The sequence below is a fragment of the Ambystoma mexicanum genome, chromosome 10, assembly GCF_040938575.1.
Source record: "Ambystoma mexicanum isolate Mex_15411 chromosome 10, UKY_AmexF1_1, whole genome shotgun sequence".
Taxonomy (NCBI): domain Eukaryota; kingdom Metazoa; phylum Chordata; class Amphibia; order Caudata; family Ambystomatidae; genus Ambystoma; species Ambystoma mexicanum.
This window is the reverse complement of record NC_090932.1, coordinates 767,009,236-767,028,461: the sequence shown is the minus strand read 5'-3', so window position 1 is coordinate 767,028,461 and position 19,226 is coordinate 767,009,236.

Genomic DNA, 19,226 nt, shown 5'->3' with positions numbered 1-19,226 from the left:
AATCCAGGCTGACATCGGCAGCCGTATAGCCATCAGCACAGCAGTACCCCTGCTTGTGAAGCTCGTGTCTGTGCTACAATTCCTCGGGACAGGCAGCTACCAACACACTGTTGCCATGATGCATGGCATGGCCCAGTCCACATTCAGTGCCATGCTGGGACAGGTGCTGGATGCACCGTTGAATCATGTGAATGAGCACATCGCATTGCCAGCCACACAGGCACAGGTGAACCAGATGAGGGTGAATTCCATGCCATTGTCCAAGTCCTGAATGTAATAGCAGCCCTGGACTGCACACATGTAGCACTCGTACCACCCCAGGCACATGAGGCAGCCTACAGAAACCGGAAACATTACCATTCCCTGAATGTGCAGATGACATGTAGCTCTGACCTCGCCTTCAGCCACTGATGTGCCCGCTACCCAGGATCCACCCACGGTCCATGGTCCTGCGCAACAGTACCCTGCCAGCGTACATGGAAATTCACCAAGGGCAAAACACATGGCTGCTGGGTGAGTACAAATGTATACCGTAATGTATGTAAATCCACATCTGATGGGGCTGGTCACACATAATTAAATCCCTGAATGGTAATAGGCAGCACCATCAGTGCAGCATTTCCATTCAAGCACCTTGCACGAGAAACCTTGGACATGTCCAACACAGCAGAAGACACCCATTTGGGATGTAAAAGACATGTGGCAGCACAGTGACATATGGAAGGCCTACCACCACAAAGCCTCCTGTGTGAGTAGCACTATGGCTTCCCGCACTGACACAGTACAGACATCCCACCCTGCCCACCCGACAGTCTTGCAAATGTAACACAAAAGTCGGCACATCCACAAAAGCACCTCACATAAGTAGTCTGATTAATGCCAATGTACATCCCCCAAACACTGTCTCCTGATTGGCCAATTAAATGCCTGGAGATCAGTACACACTAGTGGCAACCAGCAAATGCAAAAGCAGCCAAAGGGAATGGCGATGACACATGAGGTAGCCACTTCTCGCATGCACAAGCAGATGGAAGGGTCCCCTTCCCCAGAGACAAGGGAATGAGTACTGTTGCATTCTGAAACAGGGGCGTACCAAGTTGTGAGTACCTCATTGAATCAATGCTGCTCGTAGCACAGCACACTCCACAATGTTAGTGACCAAATGACAAGTATGCCAAAAGGACACTGATGACTGAGCCCTGTACACCCACTGAATTTACCTTCTCCCCAAACCTGCTTTCTCTCCCCTGCAGGTGATTCTGGATATCCCCAGTACACATGGCTCATGACCCCGGTGTGTCATCCACACACTGCAGCAGAGCGGGCATACAACATTGCCCATGATCGTACACGGATCTGTGTGGAGAGGGCATTTGGACTGCTGAAGGCACGCTTCCGGTGCCTAGACCATACAGAAGGGGCATTGATGTATGCACCTGAAAAAGTTGGAAAATTGAACTGACCTGTGCCATGCTGCACAACATCTGCTGTCGCAGGAATGTGCCACTGCCCCCTGATCCTCATGTGCAGCCACCTGAGGATGGGAGTGATGGTTATGACGTGCCTGAAGGTGTTGCACGTGCACAAACGTTTGGGCTGAGGGAGGGGAGGTTGGCCAGACAGGGCTTGAGTGATGTTTTTTATACGGGTGACGGCTACATTTTGCACATGTCACTTCAACATTAAAGAGCACTTAATCACAATCACTACTGTCCATGCTTTGTGAATTTGAAATGTGATTTATTCTCAGTTTAACAATCCCCCCTGACCCCAGTGAACACCCAGCACACAATCCCCCCTCCCCCCAATGAACTCCCCACAACAGTGCAGATAGGTGCATGTTTGTTTTCAGAGCACCCACAACAATGCCATGTCCAACTACGATGGTTGTGGGTGCTTTCCATGTCCAGGCCCCTCTGGTGTATGCGACCTCAGGTGGCGCACTGAACGGCGCCTAGGAGAAGTCTCAAGGGATCCCTCCGTGGGTGGTAGTGGAGGTCGATGGGACTGACCCTGTTGCTTGCATATGCTGACAGAGAAGGTTGTTCCCCTCCCTTGTCTGTTCAGCAAGTGCTGATACTATCTCGCACAACTCCCTCACCCTTTGACCAAACCCTGTCAGGGCTGAGGTGCATTGCTCCACCACTCTGCATGTGCGTGCATTGTCTCACGCAATGTACTTGCAGCCATGGCGTATGGATACACTGATGGCCGTGATGTGCAGGCTGTCCACTTTGGCCATGGATTCAACTTTGGCCTGTTTGGCCTCGATGACGTCCAGTCGTCCCGTCACTGCTGCTCCCATGACAAAGGGTACCCCTGGTGTGCCAGGTACCGGCCTGCCACGTGTGCGCTGTTGGGGGGGGCTGCATGGGGATATATTGCCGGCTTGGATTGGGCTGCCGGGCTCTGAGTGCCGGTCTTCAGGGCTGGCATATGATGGCGTGTCTTCATCTGGCTGTGGTGTGTGGACACCACACACATGCACATGTGGGGTTTGTGCTCCCTGTGTGCCTGACCCTGGGGTCCTCTGTGGTGTGCCCATCCCTTCGGCGTCACTGCTTCCAGGGGAATGCAGATGTCCTGCCTGATGCGCACGTGGAGGTGTCACTCCCACATCGGGCTCCGACCCACAGGTGATTCCCTCTGCATCTGGAGTATGCATGGTGCTTGGGGCGAGCTGGCCGCGGACTCCCTGTGGACATGTGGGTGCTGATGCAGTCTGGTTGGGCTGTGTTGTGGTGATGTGGGATGTGGCCTGTGTCGGTTCCCTTCCGCGCGGCCCCTTTGTGAGGTGGTGGTGCTGGTCGAGGCACGCTGCCTCGGGCGCTGTGATGGTGTGGCCTCCTCCCCGTCATCTTCATCCCGTGAGGTTTGCCGTGTGCCTGTGGGGTACATAGGGTGTGGATTGAGTTCAAGGCAACCTACATAAGTATCAAGCAGTTCATGCCATCAAGTGGGATTGTAGACAGTATCAATTATGTATTCAACTTGCATTTTGTTCAGTCACCATGTGGTGATTGATGTGATGTGTGAGTGTGGAGGTACACTGCATGGGAATGTTTGTGTGACAAGATCACATGTGGGGTTGGGGTGCACTGCGCTCAGGGACCTGGGGGTGTATTCTTGCACACTCACACTCCACGTAGCTGTCCCATGGCTATGGATGTCTGTCCCCTGCCCCTTCTATTGATGCGCTGCACGTGCAGGGTAGTCTAGGCGGTACTATGGTTCAATGGTTCAAGGGGTCACTTATGGGTGTCTGCAGTGCCTCACACACATTTCTTCACATTCATTCACTCAGGGTCTGCATGTGTGGTACTTTCAGTTGCATGCATTTGGGGTGGGACTCACCTGCAGTCGGATCAATGCCAGTGCCTGCCTCCGCTCCACCAATTCCCTCGATGGTGCCAATGTCAATCAGGGCAGTCATCTTCTCCTCCCAGAGTGTGAGTTCGGGTGGGGGTGGTGGTGGCCCTCCTCCAGTGCCCCTGCTTGCACTCCTGTGCTGTGTGAGGATGCCGCAGACTCTCACACACAAGTCGTTGAGGCGCTTGCGACAATCCTCGCCATCCCGGGGCACACGCCCCACTGCAGATACCCTTTGGCTGATGTTGCGCCAGATCTGTGCTCGGCGCTGGCCACTGGTCTTGCGCTGCTGCAGCTCTTCATGGTGAATCTCTGCCTCCTCCACCAGTATGGCCAGCTCCTGGTCACTGAATTTGGGCTTCCTCACCCTGTCCAGGGCAGACTTGCCCCTAGAGCGCTCCTGTGACAGGATTCAGTCTTCCCAGGGGTTGATGGCTTGCAGGGGCTGTGATATCCGACAGATTGTGATTTCCAAGATGGCTGCCGCTTTGTTTACCGTCCCGTGCACACTATTAGCGCAGTATGGCGGTAGCGCACGGTGCGCCGGATTTACGGGTTCTTGGCCCGTTTTCCCATCAAGTGCTATTTGCCCTAACGCCATGTCCCTGTGCGCGTGCACAAAAACTCGTGATCTGGCGGACTATGCGCCGGGGGGCTTGACGTTAGCGCTATTTACGCTCGACTGGAAAACCGCCACATTACCGCCAAACTCGTGATGAGGCCCTTAATGTGTTATTTTCTTCCCTCAACTGCTCTGTCTGCTGTTTTAAGGTGTTCAGGTCTTGGTGCATCTGATCAACCTCATCCTGAGAATCAACCCCTTTAATAATTAACGGGCTGTTTTCAGCTTTCAGTTGTTTAACTGTGATGGAAATGTGAAAATGTCCTCTAAGCAGGCTCTATTGTGAACTACCTGCTCATTTAATTTGTGTTTACTCACACTTAGATTTTTAACACATTCCATATACTCCCCTTGCACTGCAGACAATCCAGTCTCTCGCACTGCATTTCCTTGATGCTGTGTTTTCAACTCATCTTTATGCTGCTCAATAACATTTCCTAATTTGAACTCTAAATTTTGGCTCGGTTGCACTTTCACTTCTAATTGTTTCAGCTCTTTCTGGGCTTGATTCAAAAGCTCAGCCTGGTTTTGCACAGAGGCCACACTATTATATTGTCTTTCTTCTATGTGCAGCCTATGGAAATACATGTATGCTGTGAGCTAAGCCATTTTAATTTGATCATCTTTGCTGGATTGTGTCATGTAAAATTATTTTCAGTTAGATTTAATAAAATGTGCCATGGGTCTCCCCAGTTCCATCACCTACCCACTTTGTGAGATGGAGATTAAGGCTGGTATATTCACCCCCCCAACCCCTCACACCTATGTTGGCATTTGGATTAATCGACTTACATGGGAGGCCTTGTTTATGAGGCATCCAGGTAAACAGCAGGGTTCCTTTGAGGATAGCAAAAATCTGGTCAAAGGCTTTTTGTGAAGGGTAGTGCCCAGAACCCAGACTTCCTCTGGCTCCTCAAATGGCAGGCACAGCTAGCTTCAAGATTTCCCAGTCTCTGACTCACATGCAATATTTAAGTTACTTGGTAGCTCTCCCTTTCTGGCTGCTGGTTGTTCTTTGCAAGAGTTCAGAAATAGACTACCTCCAGCAATAATTACAACAAAGGTAGCAGGCGCCCCTCTCTGTATAGAACATGGCATGATAACCTGTTCTGTAGTTTTTCCCACTTTGAGCGTCCACAGCCATCACTTTTTGCTCACTGTACTTTTCACAAAGGTGGAATATCCATTTGAATATCAGTTTTTGTCCCACCCCCACGGGCAGTCCAGCACCGAAATGCCAGGTAAACCTCCTTTGAACAAGAGTACCAACAGCTACACCATACACGTGTTTCAGCCTTGTTGGACCTCATCAGTGAGGTGGTGCTGTGCCTCTCTGAGCAAATTGATGGCTGCAGACTCTCAAAGTGGGAATAAAGCATAGAACAGGTTATCATGCCACATTCTATCCTATCTAGAGAGGGGAACATGCTACCTTTTTTGTAATTTATATCGATTTACTCCTGAGCCAAAATTGTCAAAAATCTGACACTTATTACCACACCAACTTTCCATCCCCTCAAAATTATGAGAAGGCAAGAATCATAATTGTCTTCATAACTGAACTTGTATACATCACACAGGATTCATATTTACATGATACCGATGGGCTACTTATCCACTTTAATATGAGCCCGGGATGAGCTCACTGGAACACACGATTCCCTTTTAATTAAAGAAAATGTGTCCCAATGTTAATCATATGGCAAGGCATCACATGTGCCCCTCAGCTCAACAATAGCTTCAACCTTTTTTAAAGATTAATTTCTATTCTTGTGACCAGACACGAATATCTGCTTATTAGCAGGGTCTGTTTCTTACATCATGTTTGAAGATCCATTAGTGACGCTGACGCCATTTTTGAGGTCGAGTTAGCCCTGAAAAGGTCATTTCTGTTGCCCACTAATGCACAGTTAATGGGGAGACATGACCTTGTAGGGCATTTCTGCTGGCTGTGTTATCTGCAAATCCCACAATTCTGATCTAATTCTCTGTTATTTCTTTGTATTTTAGCTGACCCAGGTCTGCTTTTCATGGGGCGCCCAGCCCACAGGTCTTGGGTTCAAAGTTTCAAAGGCACAGACCTTTCAGTTCAGTGGGGAAAACACCAGCTGCATCCACTTCAGAAAATACAGCTTTAAGTTGACAAGACAAGATGTGCTTACATGTAACATTTAGCATTATATCTGGGCATGTTGTTTATAATACCATCTTTCTTTTGCATACTACTTGGACAGATATAAGTTCACTTTTGGTATTTAAATGTCAGTTTATTTGTCAAAAGTGAGTGTCTTTCTGCGAAATATGTAACTTGGCTTCACTTTTTAAATGTAAGGCACATTTCCTCCTTGCTATTTTTCACATGCCTGGCATTTCAATGTATCTTTTCCCATGTGTACTGCTGCTGTTTTCAATCTGTCAAAAAGTGTCTTTCCACAGTTTACACAAAGTCATCATCTGCAGCACAACAGGTCATTTCCCATTCATTGGGCATATCTAGCAGTTTTGAGCTATCATGTAGATTCCCTTTCACTTGTGCACCTGTCCATTTTAGGAGAATTGTACTACACCCATTTCCTTTCATTTCACTAGGCCTTATGTCAGAAATCACAGTTTTGTATTGGCTTTTTTTATATCAATGGGACTCCATATTAGCCAGCTTTGCTATCACAATAGTGGCCTAGCATGGCCTCTCCATCTCTGCCACTGTGGGACTGTATTTTCACCCCACACCTATTTGTTTTTGCTTTGTCACCCCAAGTGGGACAAGTATGCCCAGACGTGGTTCCCAAGTCCGCTGGCCCTAGCCACCCACTTTATTGATGATGGCCAATGAGGCTGAAACATGTCTTCGGATTCTTGTGGTCTCATGCAGAAGGGATGTGACCTAGCAATTTGGGCTGGACTGCCACTTTGGGGGATGGACCAAGCCTGATTTGCACATGGTCTTTTCCCTTCATGTAATGGATTGACAGGCAAATCATGATGGTCTTGAGGGTTACCCAGAACAATGTTAGAGGTTCAGGATTATTTCTAAACCTTTCAGCCATCACCTCTTTGCTTTTACTTTGTCACCCCGAGTGGGTCAGGTATGCCCAGGCGAGGGTCCCTTGCCTGATGGGCCTAGCGACCCAAGCTAATAATCACTGATGTAAACCAAGCTACTAATCACATTTCTTGTGTTGACACTTTTGAAGGAAGTGAACATACTTGTGTAGCAAGCCTTTTACTTGGTGGCATTGGCAGAGACAGCATTATGTGTAAAAATGTGTCAAGAGTAAGTGCAGTTGTAACATTGGCTCCTCTAACATATTCCACTACACACACACAGATCCCCTACAGATAGCCACCGCAGGTCTAACCACTAGCACATTAACATTAACCAAGCCACGACTAAGCTCTCATCTTTAACCCTGTTGCATTCTCCAACATCAGCAGCTAACCAGATCTGAAGCACTGTAGTCTATCAGATCTTGGGCTCTTCCCTCTGGATAACATACTCCCAGTTTTCTAGGCCAAACTCAAAGAAAGCAGAATGGCACTCAGAGTACTTTCCGACCTGCACCCATCAACACCACAGGTCGTCACATCTGTCTTTCCCACTCTCTCACTAATGAGCCCCAGCCTTCTCTTATAGAGCTAAGCACAGGGAGGCCACAAAAGTGGCAGATGGGTGCTAAACTACACCACTTACATTACATTTAAGCCAGAGCTCAGCCCTACGCCACATCATATGGATGCATGTATTTCCCCTCACTCGATGACTGTTAGGTAAAATTTCATTTACTGCTACTTTATCTCTATATTTTCGGACCCCTCAAGATTTTCAGCCTCCTGTTCTGATTTTCTGCCAGTGAAGCACAGCCACCAGCTGCATTGCGCTCAGTTTTCGCTCATCGTTATGGAGAGACTGACGTGTCTTTCAGGCAGTCAGTACTGAGACTTTGTTTCTCTTAGTATTATGACTTTGTTGCCACTTATGGCAACTGTATTTCAGTATGCAAAGTACATTACGGTACTGTACTGTACTGTAACGTACTGCTGTCCATGCATTCTTTGGCCCTAGACATCCCTTAAGGTGTTTTGGTAACTGGACAAGGTGCCTAGGAGTAGACTGGTGGCAGCAGAAGCTTTTTCATGTATTTTTATAATTCTTTACCGAGCAAGAGTGGTCATTCCCCAAATACAAAACCCAAACTCAGAATAAAAGGACAAACCCCAGTAGGGAATGAGACCAGGAGAAAGATTGCAAGTTAAGTAAAGGTTTATAATGTAAAATGATGCACGCAGAGGACTCTGCTGCTCTGAGAGCGCTCTGCCAACAATACAGAAAAAACATATCTTTATACACACATTTGGTCATTAGTGATGAACAATATAAGGGATGAATAGTACAAGCCCATTGGTGCATTGTAACAATACTGTATAGTCTATTGGGGGTTGGTACAACTTGATTGGCTGGTGCGGAGTTGTTGCTTCTTTCAGCACGTGGGTCAGCTGGGCTAGTCTGGGTGGGATGGAGGTCAGGCTGGATCCACAATGTGCAATTGTTCTAACTATTCTAAACTACACAGTAATCCTTGACATGCCATAACTAATGTAACACATATAACTTATAACAGAATGTGGGGTCACCTATACATTGTGAGCAAACCTATACACATTCTTAACCTGGGCCTTTGTGGGGTAGGGGTGCGGTGGTCCTTGTTGCCATTTGGCTTATCTGAGGGTTTCGGTCTGAGATGTATTCACCCTGGTGCCTCATAGTTCAAACAAATAGATTGATAGGTGTTAGTCCAAGAGGAATGTATGATCACACAGAATTAGTTATATTGGGGGCAATCAAGGGTGGTCTGTGGCGACAGGTCTAACCAAATGCTACATGAAAGGAGAATAGAGGGTTGAAATGTTGTGCAGGCAATCATTTCTAAAGGCGGGGGCTAAGAAGCAGGAGCAGGTTTGTGGAGATGGATGAATACACAAGCCAAGATTTGCCCCGGTCACACACAATTCAGTGAGCTCAGAGGAAGAGAAAGGTTACAGTTTTTAGATTGTAACAATTCGCACCTGGGCTTCAGTGAGAACTGGCTGGTGTGGTGCAGACAGAGGAGGAGGTGGTGGGGGCTGTTGGAGCTGGCTGTGCGCAGCGGTGGGTGAGGGGAGAGGAGGCCTTTTAGAGAACATTGTGCAGCCTAATACAAAAATGGAGTCTGATGTAGCACAAAATGGAGTCTTAGTATATCGTCCCATGGCTTCTTCCCACTCTCGTCAGTGAAAGACAAGAGGGACGACTCCCCACGATGGGATGAGCAAATAGACTTATTTCATGCAGAATGTATAGGGGGGCATACAGACCCTTCCTCCCTTATATTCCCCCCTTTCGTTAGCCCTAAAGTACAAATTACCTTGGTTGTTAGTGCACCTACGTTCTTCTGCCTCCATTACCGCTTCATCCAAGCTGGTTTTCCCTTTATTGGCATCCACACCCTGCACCTGATCTCAGGCTTTCACCCCTTCTTGCCTATTCATCAGGGGTACAGGTCCTATAAATGCACCCACCCTCTCCAGCCAAATCCACCCACACCTCCTTTTACCTTTCTAGTTCATGGGGTTCTTTAATAGTTGTGTGCCACAAATTATCCACTCTGTCCCCTGTGTTTACACTGCTATCCTGCAGTATTTAAGCTCCTGGTTGTCCCCTGTTTCCACTTGTGTGTCTTTTAAACCATGAGGCACCTTTGTTGGGCTGCCCATTGTCGCCATCATCATTGCACTACTAGGCATAGACTTTGCACAGCACCGAACCCCTACCTGGCACACACAAAAAAATTGCAGCAAAAATACGATGACGGGTACCAGTAGCTTCATTGCAGTCCTGAACCAGGATGGTACTCAGTCAAAAGCTGTGTCGAACCAATCACTTGGCTGCATACCAACTTCTTTCTTCATCCTTTCTCTGAGGTTGTGTACCGCAATTATCACGTGTGATAGTGTCCTGTTGTCAGCGTTGGCAGAAGGCACAAATATGCAACATGCACTCCCGATTTTTCAGCAAACACTGTCTTCCATTGCTGTAGGGAGGTCTAGCACATAACGATTTTGCATGATCATCAACCACAGAGCTCTTAATTCCACCTTAATGATGTTGAACCCTTCTTCAGTGTTGTTGGCTGGCTTGATCAGCTCCCAGTGCATGGTCTGCAACCACTTGACATTTACACATGCCTGGATGCTTGGTATGAGTGATGCAAAAAAAGTCTCTGTCGAATTGAAGCGTTTAAACTGGTCCAGTAATTGTGCCAAAAGTTCAGAAGTCTTTAGAAATGTAATTCGATGCCCTTCATTTGCGTAACACCTTTTCTTGCAGCATATATCCCAACAGCACATCATATGTGGGGTGTTCTTCGGTTGTTGACTGGGGTGCTGGAGACATTCTGGTGGGCAGCCTCTGCCCCTGCACATGGCTCTCCGGTATTCCCATCAGGGCCAAATGCAGCATGGCTAGGGCACAAGTACCTCTCCATGACGGTGGGAGGTGCAAGTATGCCTGTTTGCCGCATATCCAGTAATTGTCCATTAAAGCAGCTGTTCCTATCTTCATGGCAGGGAGGATAAGTGTTTTGTTGCAATGTTGTTTGCCCCTCATGGGCTCCTTCCCCTCTCCATGGAAACAAAGTTCATATTGCACTTCACGTTGGATCTTGATAAGATTTTCAATAGCTGTTACCCATGTTATCTTGGCAATGTGCTGAGACCAGACCTGAGTGCATGTTTTCTTGACCCATTGGAATGTTTCTTCTGACAGTCCCCACAGAGCTTCACTGTTTCATCTTGCCATTTGTTTTCTGCAAACATTGTCCCTTTTATGACAAAAATGGTTCCGTCATGCACTGAACTCCTTGAGGCTTGCTGTGACATGTTTTCTCATTTTGGATCACTTGTAGTGTTACCGTGTGTGCTTGGAAGGAAGTTTGAATTCTACCTAGTGAAAGATGAATAAGACGCTGGGCATCCGCTATGGGGGTTTCCTGGGGTATTAAAACATTGGGTGTTCCTGATGCATGAGGTATCAGGGAACACACATAGCAACTCTCATTAGTTGCTTGTTTGCCCATGATGCTCATGTCAGTGTACCACTTGTTAGACTGATCTGGGTGATGGGAACTTCCAGTGCATCCAACCCAAGACCATGGTATGTATCATACCTTTTTTGTTCCGCCCCCCTTTTCCATCTGTTGCTCCCCCTTCAACCATTATGCAGCTTCATTAATGTTTGATAACGGATGGGAAAAATGCCTATGTACATTTTCTCATTTTGACCATACTCATATTGTCCATGCTATGTGGTGAGGTGGGTGCATGGGGTTGGTGTTTGAGGGCTAAAGTGCATGTAATTGCTGCATGAGGTAGGTTGAACGGTCATTTGTGAGTGAGCATATGGCAGCATTAGTACATCAGCAATTAGATTGTCATCATTGTAATCATTAAATACATTTGTATCAGTATCCATCTTTAACAGTTCATTCAGTGGGGCTTTCATTGTACGTTTTTTGTGCAGGGAGGTAAGGTTCCAGGAGATATTGTGGGCCCAAATACATTTCAACCCATCCAATACTAAGTGGGTTCGCTCTTGCACCTGTTCTGCCCCTCCCCTCTTCTTTTATGCCTTCTAAAATAAAAGAAATTGACCAATACATTCCTAAACACAATAATACAGTAGAGAACACTATGAGCACAAAATAGAGGCCACAGTGGTAAGAATACACTCTAGTAGCTCTAACATTTCCCCTATTGCTATCTACATTTGAAGTGTTGTCAGTGACGGCCCTCGTTTCTGCCTTGTTTGTACCTATAGAGTGAAACACAAGTGGTTAAGTGCACTTTTCAGTTATGCAAAACATGCTTTTCTTTTTACATTAAGAGGTTGTAGAGGTGGGCGAGTGCACGTGAAAGACCTGGAGAGAGAGTGAGAGAGAGAGAGAGATGCATGCTTGTGTGTATATATATACATATTCGGTAAAACAACTTTGTTAAAGGGACGTTATGGTTAAGTTGTGCTACTAAAAACCTATGAAATTCAGTGAAAAAACTTTGTTAAAGGGACGTTATGGTTCAAAGTAAAAGCAAAAAAACCCTGAAATTCGGCAGTTATGGTAAAATAAGCAACCATAACTCGCGCCACCGTGCACTGCTAACACTAACACCCAGGACATTAAAGAAAGATGACATAAAAAATGTCATTGATGACATCACTGATGACATCACATGTCTGGCTCTCCCTTTTTTCCCTTTACTGACATATCTAGGCCACATAGTTTTCTTCAGTAACAGTCAGGAAGTAAAATTTGAAAAGGTACTATATTTGTAGACTTAGGGTCAAGTCACATCATATGAAACATATACATAGCGGAAGACACAGGCTTGAAAGAGAGCAATCCTTTCTGTGCATGAAGATAATCATTAGGGTTATCAGCACTTTCTCATAGTTTTATTTTTATTACTCTACCTTCCCTGTATATGCTCATATTTGTATACATTATACTCACTCTCCTTTCCTTTGGGTGCAGTCACATCATGTGATACACATAAATATGGTAAGTAGCAGCTTTGAAACAGAGCAATAGTTTCTCTGCATAAAGACAATCAGTTAGGTTATGAACTCTTTCTGCTACTACTTCTGCTTTTTTGTTTACTTCACTGTCCCTGTGTTTACTCATATTTGTATGTGTTGTTGTCTCTTTGTGTTTTGTCTGTAATCATTATATATTAAGTGGGTTTTATTATCTACTTATTACATCTTTCACAGTACGCAAAACTCTAATAAGAAAGCAGTTATCATTTCACTATTCAACATGGCAAGATTATGAATATGGCACCTTCATCATGTATGCTGCACACACTGCCTATGTTTCTGCATGAGTAGCTTAGTATACTGGATAGAACTTCATAATAGAATGCTATTTATATCAATGCATTGCTTAATGTACTAATTAGCTCAGGGTATTTATCCCAATGTTCCTTGACAGTTTTTGGTCAGCATTATAAGAATCCCTTGTACAGAGTTTTTATTAAAAGTAAATGCACATGTGATGTCATCAATGACATTTGTGAGGTCATCTTTGATGTCCTGGGTGTTAGTGTTAGCAGTACACGGTGGCGCGAGTTATGCTTGCTTATCTTGCCATAACTGCCGAATTTCAGGGGTTTTTCGCTTTTAGTTTGAACCATAAGGTCCCTTTAACAAAGTTTTTTCACTGAATTTCATAGGTTTTTAGTAGCGCAACTTAACCATAAACATCCCTTGAACGACGTTTTTTTACTGAATTTCATAGGTTTTTAGTAGCACAACTTAACCATAACGTCCCTTTAACAAAACATTTTTACTGAATTTCATAGGTTTTTAGTAGCACAACTTAACCATAATATCCCTGACTTTAAATACATGTAACATAGAACATACTGAACCCCTAGCTAGTGATTTCGATGTACATGGACTGCCGCCATGTCCGCGGACATATCGAAAATCTGAGTGTGGTGAATGTAAATTTAAAAAGTTGCCCCATTTCCCCTTTGAGGTTGGCTCTGAAAAGAGCCATTTTTTGGGTTTTTTTTGCAGATGCTTGACAGACACCTGTTATTTTGTATTTTTTTCTTCTTTTTTTCTTACTTTACTCCGAAAATCTTTACATAACCTTCTCCAAAGCAACCCTGCATTCCAAAACAGCATGACATTTCCCATAAAAGATAAGGAAATGCCATCTTCTTTAAAATAAACATCATTACTGGAATAAATATTCTCATTATTACAGAAGAACATACCAGCTCTAAGCATGAAGGCACACATGCCTCGGTTGATTACACACCTAGCATTGTTTTGCTGAGGACAAAAAACTGAATTATTGTCTCATATTGCCCTAGGTAGTAATCCAGAAGAAATTACTTTGGCATTTGGAAGAATGTTCATTACTGCTTGAACCAAGTGTTCCAAATCTGCCAACAAAGTAGGGGCACTGACATAGCCCAAACGGAAATCACCATAGTGCAAAACGGTGTCCAGTCATAATATCGAAAAAAAAAATTCGAATGTCAAAAAAGTCGAATCAAAAATGTCGAAAAAAAAAATGTCTAATTATTTTTTTTTTCGATATTTTTGTTTGGGCTCTAGTTTATATTTAAAAAAAAGGTAAAAAAAAAAAAAAAAAAAAAAAAACGGGGGTTGTGGGGGAACCCCCCCATTTCGAAAAAAAAACGTCATAAAAAATAAATTCGACATTTTTTTCGACATTTTTTTTTCGACTTTTTGACTTTCGAAATTTTTGATTTCGAAATTATGTCTATAAACCGTGCAAAACTACCACATGGGGACTGTTGATCCTGCCCATATCTTCACAAACTTGTACAATTCCCTGTATATTGCAATCAGGCACAGTGCTCCACACGACCTCCACTCTTTTAACATCGACATTCTTTGCAACATTCCTGCATTGAGCATACTGTTGTAAACCATGCACAAACATATCTCCGAGCACCAACACCCTGACTTTCTCCACTTCTGCCATCTTCACTACACACAGTCTCTTTCAACACAAATCCACAACCTCAACATCTGATTGGCTGATCCCTACAGTCTTCTTTCCATGCTGGATTTGCTGGAAAACCCCGGATGTAGCACGCCCTGTCCATGGACAGCCGCGGTGTCCACGGACCGCGTAACTCTTGGACAGCCCTTCTACCATTTCAACTTCACTCTCTCTGCCATTCCGTCATTGCATACAGCTAAGCAGTCACACAATACAGAGAACGTCCTCAGAACACCCCCATTTTGTTTATTTTCGAACATTTCAAGACACCGCAAGTGTTCTTATAACACATGCAGCTTGCCAGCGAACAATACGGACAACGTCCTCAGAACACCCCCATTTTCTTTATGTACGAACATTTCAGGACACTGCAGGTGTTCTTCTGGCTCACTCTTTTTTCTTTTGCTGACATATCTAGGCCACATGGTTTTCTTCAGTAACAGTCAGAAACTAAAAATTGTATTTTATTTGTAGACGTATCCTACAAGCAGGTTCTTATAGTAATTCCCTTAGAGTCCAGTCACATCATATGAAACATATACATAGGGGAAGACACAAGCTTTAAAGACAGCATTATTTTCAAGCAAATAAATGATGATTTCTCTGTTTCAAAGCTGCTATTTACCCCATGTATATGTATATTGGTATGTGTTCTTGTCTCTTTCTCTTTTCTCTATAGTAATGCAATTATGTAATACATGGGTTTTATTAGCTACTTATTACATATTTCACAGTACACAAAAATCTATTAAGAAAACAATTATCATTTCATTATTCAACATATGAACATTACGAATATTATACCTTCATCTTGTATGCTGCACACAATGCTATGTTTCTGCATTAGTAGCTTATATACTAGATAGAACCCCATAATAGAATGCTATTTATATCAATGCATCGTTCAAAGCACTAATTAGGGTATGATATTTATTGCAATGATCCTTGACACTTTTTTTCGCAACATTATAATAAGTATCCCTTGTACACATATTTCTTGAAAAGTACATACACATATGATGTCATCAGTGATGTCATCAATGACATTTGTGATGTCATCTTTGATGTCCTGGGTGTTAGTCTTAGCAGTGCACGGTGGTGGCGCGAGTTATGGTTGCTTAGCTTACCATAACTTGGGAATTTCAGGGGTTTTTTGGTTTTACTTGGAACCATAACGTCCCTTTAACAAAGTTTTTTTTATTAGCACGCAAACAATATACAAAGATGGAGTGTAAAAAGCAATTTCTCAGAGATGGCTGTACACAGAATGTTGCAAACTAAGAATTTATGGTCATTTACAGTGAAGGTCAGCTGCTTCCATTTTTTGCTTGCGTGCCGGAGAGGCCCACGACTCGCACTATAAGGTTCTATTGTTTTTTGACCTTGACAGACAAGGGTCGTGCTAAAAGACTTCTTTTGAAGGAGTGTTGCAAAAACGTAAGACACGATAAGGATGAAGTTTCTGAAACAAAACCACTTTTATATATTATATCACTATGAGAAAGATCGTTGGCACAGACGGAGTCGTATTTTGGGACTGCACTACGCTTGGACAATGGAAAATGCCAATATAATGTAAGTAACCCTTTAGATTATTTTAATACCGGAATATAATAACAATAGTGTGGCATTAAAGCCCGGTTAAGTTGTACTTGTTCCTTCAATGTGGCATAGTGTTTTCTACCGCTCACTATCACCGCCGAATTGGTCCCCTGTCGCTTAGAGGGCTCTGAAAAAGGCAAAGGACAGAGGGTGGGTTAATGGGAATAAGTTAACATACTCCGTTGCACTATCCTCGCTAGCAAATAGTTTCACGCCCTAATAAATAAAATTAATATTTTTAATGAAGATCGGCTGGTGAGACTAATTTATGTTTTTTAAAACAGGTATGTCCTCCCGTACTGTGAATGCCACGATTTTCATACCCCGGCCGACGGATTTTTTAACTGCCAGGTGCAGCTACTTCTAAACAACTTCATGACCCTCACCATTTTATGGGACAATCGCCAAGGACCAATATGCCCTTACGTGGTACTAGCGGCTAGAAGCAACATACCAACCATTATGGTGATCTAATGCCTCATTGTTGGAACAGCCTTCCAATTATCAGTGCCACCATAGTGCTTATTTTATCATAAACCAACACCCTGTGTACTGCAAAGGAACAGCGTGTGACTCAAGATGAACTTTTGCAGATCGACAGCAAAGACAAATGCAAATCGCTGAATATTCTCTAAACATTTGATGTCAAATAAAAGTACTTTACGAAATGTACAATCTTGCCCTTTGCTTTTAAATCACAGTTTCATATTTCGAATTGTTGCACACTGTGTTGTGAGATGATCTGTGTTGTTTTCCGGGTTCTGTGTAAAGTCGCGTAGGAACCGCAAAGTAACAGCGCGTGACTCAAGAGGAACATTTGCGGATCGACAGCAAAGACAAATGCAAATTGCTGAATATTCTCTAAACATTTGATGTCAAATAAAAGTACTTTACGAAATGTACAATCTTGCTGTTTGCTTTTAAATCACAGTTTCATATTTCGAATTGTTGCACACTGTGTTGTGAGATGATCTGTGTTGTTTTCTGGGGTCTGTGTAAAGTCGCGTAGGACTGGAGATGACTGAGTGCGTTTGGCTACGCACCCTGTACCGTCACGGAGAGAGACGGGGAATATGAATGCTTTGATAATGTCAGGCTTAGGGGCGGGAGATATGATTTAGTGTCGCAAAAGCAGGTCAGCCAGGTCGATGGGGCAAGTGATAGGATTATCACATAATGTTGACGCACACCAGCCTGATTTATTGTTTGTTTAGTGGACAAAAAGTCGGGTAAGGGCCATAGGAAATTGTAATGTCAACGGACATAAGGATGGTTCTTATAACACTTTCAACCTGACAACGAACAATACGAACAGCGTTCTCAGCACACCCCCATTTTGTTTAATTGCAAACATTACCTCCACGTCCACTCTTCCTCGTTCCAGTACTTACTTCATGAGGCCCCTGCCTCCGACACAGGACCTTCTTCTATTTCTTTAAATTCCTATAACTCCTCCCCCACATCCACATCACTCAGTTTCATATTACCAAGCCGGAGCATGGGACCTTCCCCGCAGAGAGGGTGAGGAGGGTCGTCAGTATTGTGATGAGGAAGAGTAGGACTAGGAGTAATGAAGATTACCAGTAAGTAATCATAGCATTTCAGGACACCGCGAGTGTTCTTAGAACACATTCAACTTGCCAGAGTACAAAACGGACAGCGTACTCAGGACACCCCCATTTTGTTTATGTACGAACATTTAAGGACACCGCGAGTGTTCTTAGCTCAATTTTAGCTTGCTTGCGAACAAAACGGACACATACTCCGACCTCAGAACACCCCACCATTTAGTTTATATACAACATTTCAGAACAGCCGTGTTGTCCGCAGACAAATCGAACACAACAAAAGTGTCCAGCATATAAATAAACAGAACATTGAACCTATCTCATACTCCCCCACCCTCCCCATACACTCTTACACACCAACACACTCCACTAAATACAATTTTTAATCCAAGTTTCACCGCGCTGTCTGCGGTCGTCCGCGAATGCAAGATGGCGGGCACCACAGAAAATCTGACATGCTTCACGCACCACGCCGTCCAGTCAGCGAACACGTCGGGTGTCCGCGGACATCGCGCAAGCCGCTCGGCCAATCAGGCCACTGTCTGCGGAGCAAACCGGGAAGTCCGTCCGCAAAGCGAACAGAGATATCACTAATTTTTTTGCCTCACATCTTGGTCATTTAAAAAAAAACTACTGGACGGATTTACACCAAATTTGCAAAAGCACGCTTTCGGGACCAAGCCCCCGCTCCTGCCGCAAATTTGGTGTAAATCCGTCCAGCGGTTTGGGCTGTAGGCGTGCGCAAAGTTTTTTCCCATTATGTCTATGGGAAAAAACTGAAGATTTTGGACCTCCCCTATAACTTTGCCCCCCCGGACCAAACCTCTCCAAACTTTGCAAGTGGGCCATATACTTTTTTTGCAAAGTTTGGTGAGGATTCATCCAGAGGGAGCGAAGTTATAAGCCACCCAAAAAATGCTCTTGCTATGGAACCACCAACTTAACCATAACTACATGGACACTACCGCGTCCATGTAATATATTACATGGCCACAGTAGTGGCCATGTAGTTATGGTTAAATTGCTGTTTCCCTAGGAAGAGCACTTTTTGGGTGGCTTATAACTTCGCTCTCCTTGGACGAATCCTCACCAAACTTTGCAAAAAAAGTATTTGGGTCACTCTGAATTATTTTGCAAAGTTTGATGAGGATTCGTCCAGGGGAGGGCAAAGTTATAGGGGGGGTCCCAAAACTTTTTTTTTCCCATAGACATAATGGGAAAAAACTTTGCTCACACCTACAGCCCAAACCGCTGGCGGATTTACACCAAATTTGCAGCGGGGGCGGTGGCTTGGTCCTGAAAGCGTGCTTTGCTTTATTTGGTGTAAATCCGTCCAGTAGTTTTTAAGAAAATGACAAAAATGTAAGTGAAAAAAATTTAGTGATATCTGTGTTCGCTTCGCGAACACACTTCCCTGTTCGCTCCGCGGACAGGACGGTGATTGGGCAAGCAGCTTGCGTGATATCCGCGGACATCTGACGTGCTCTC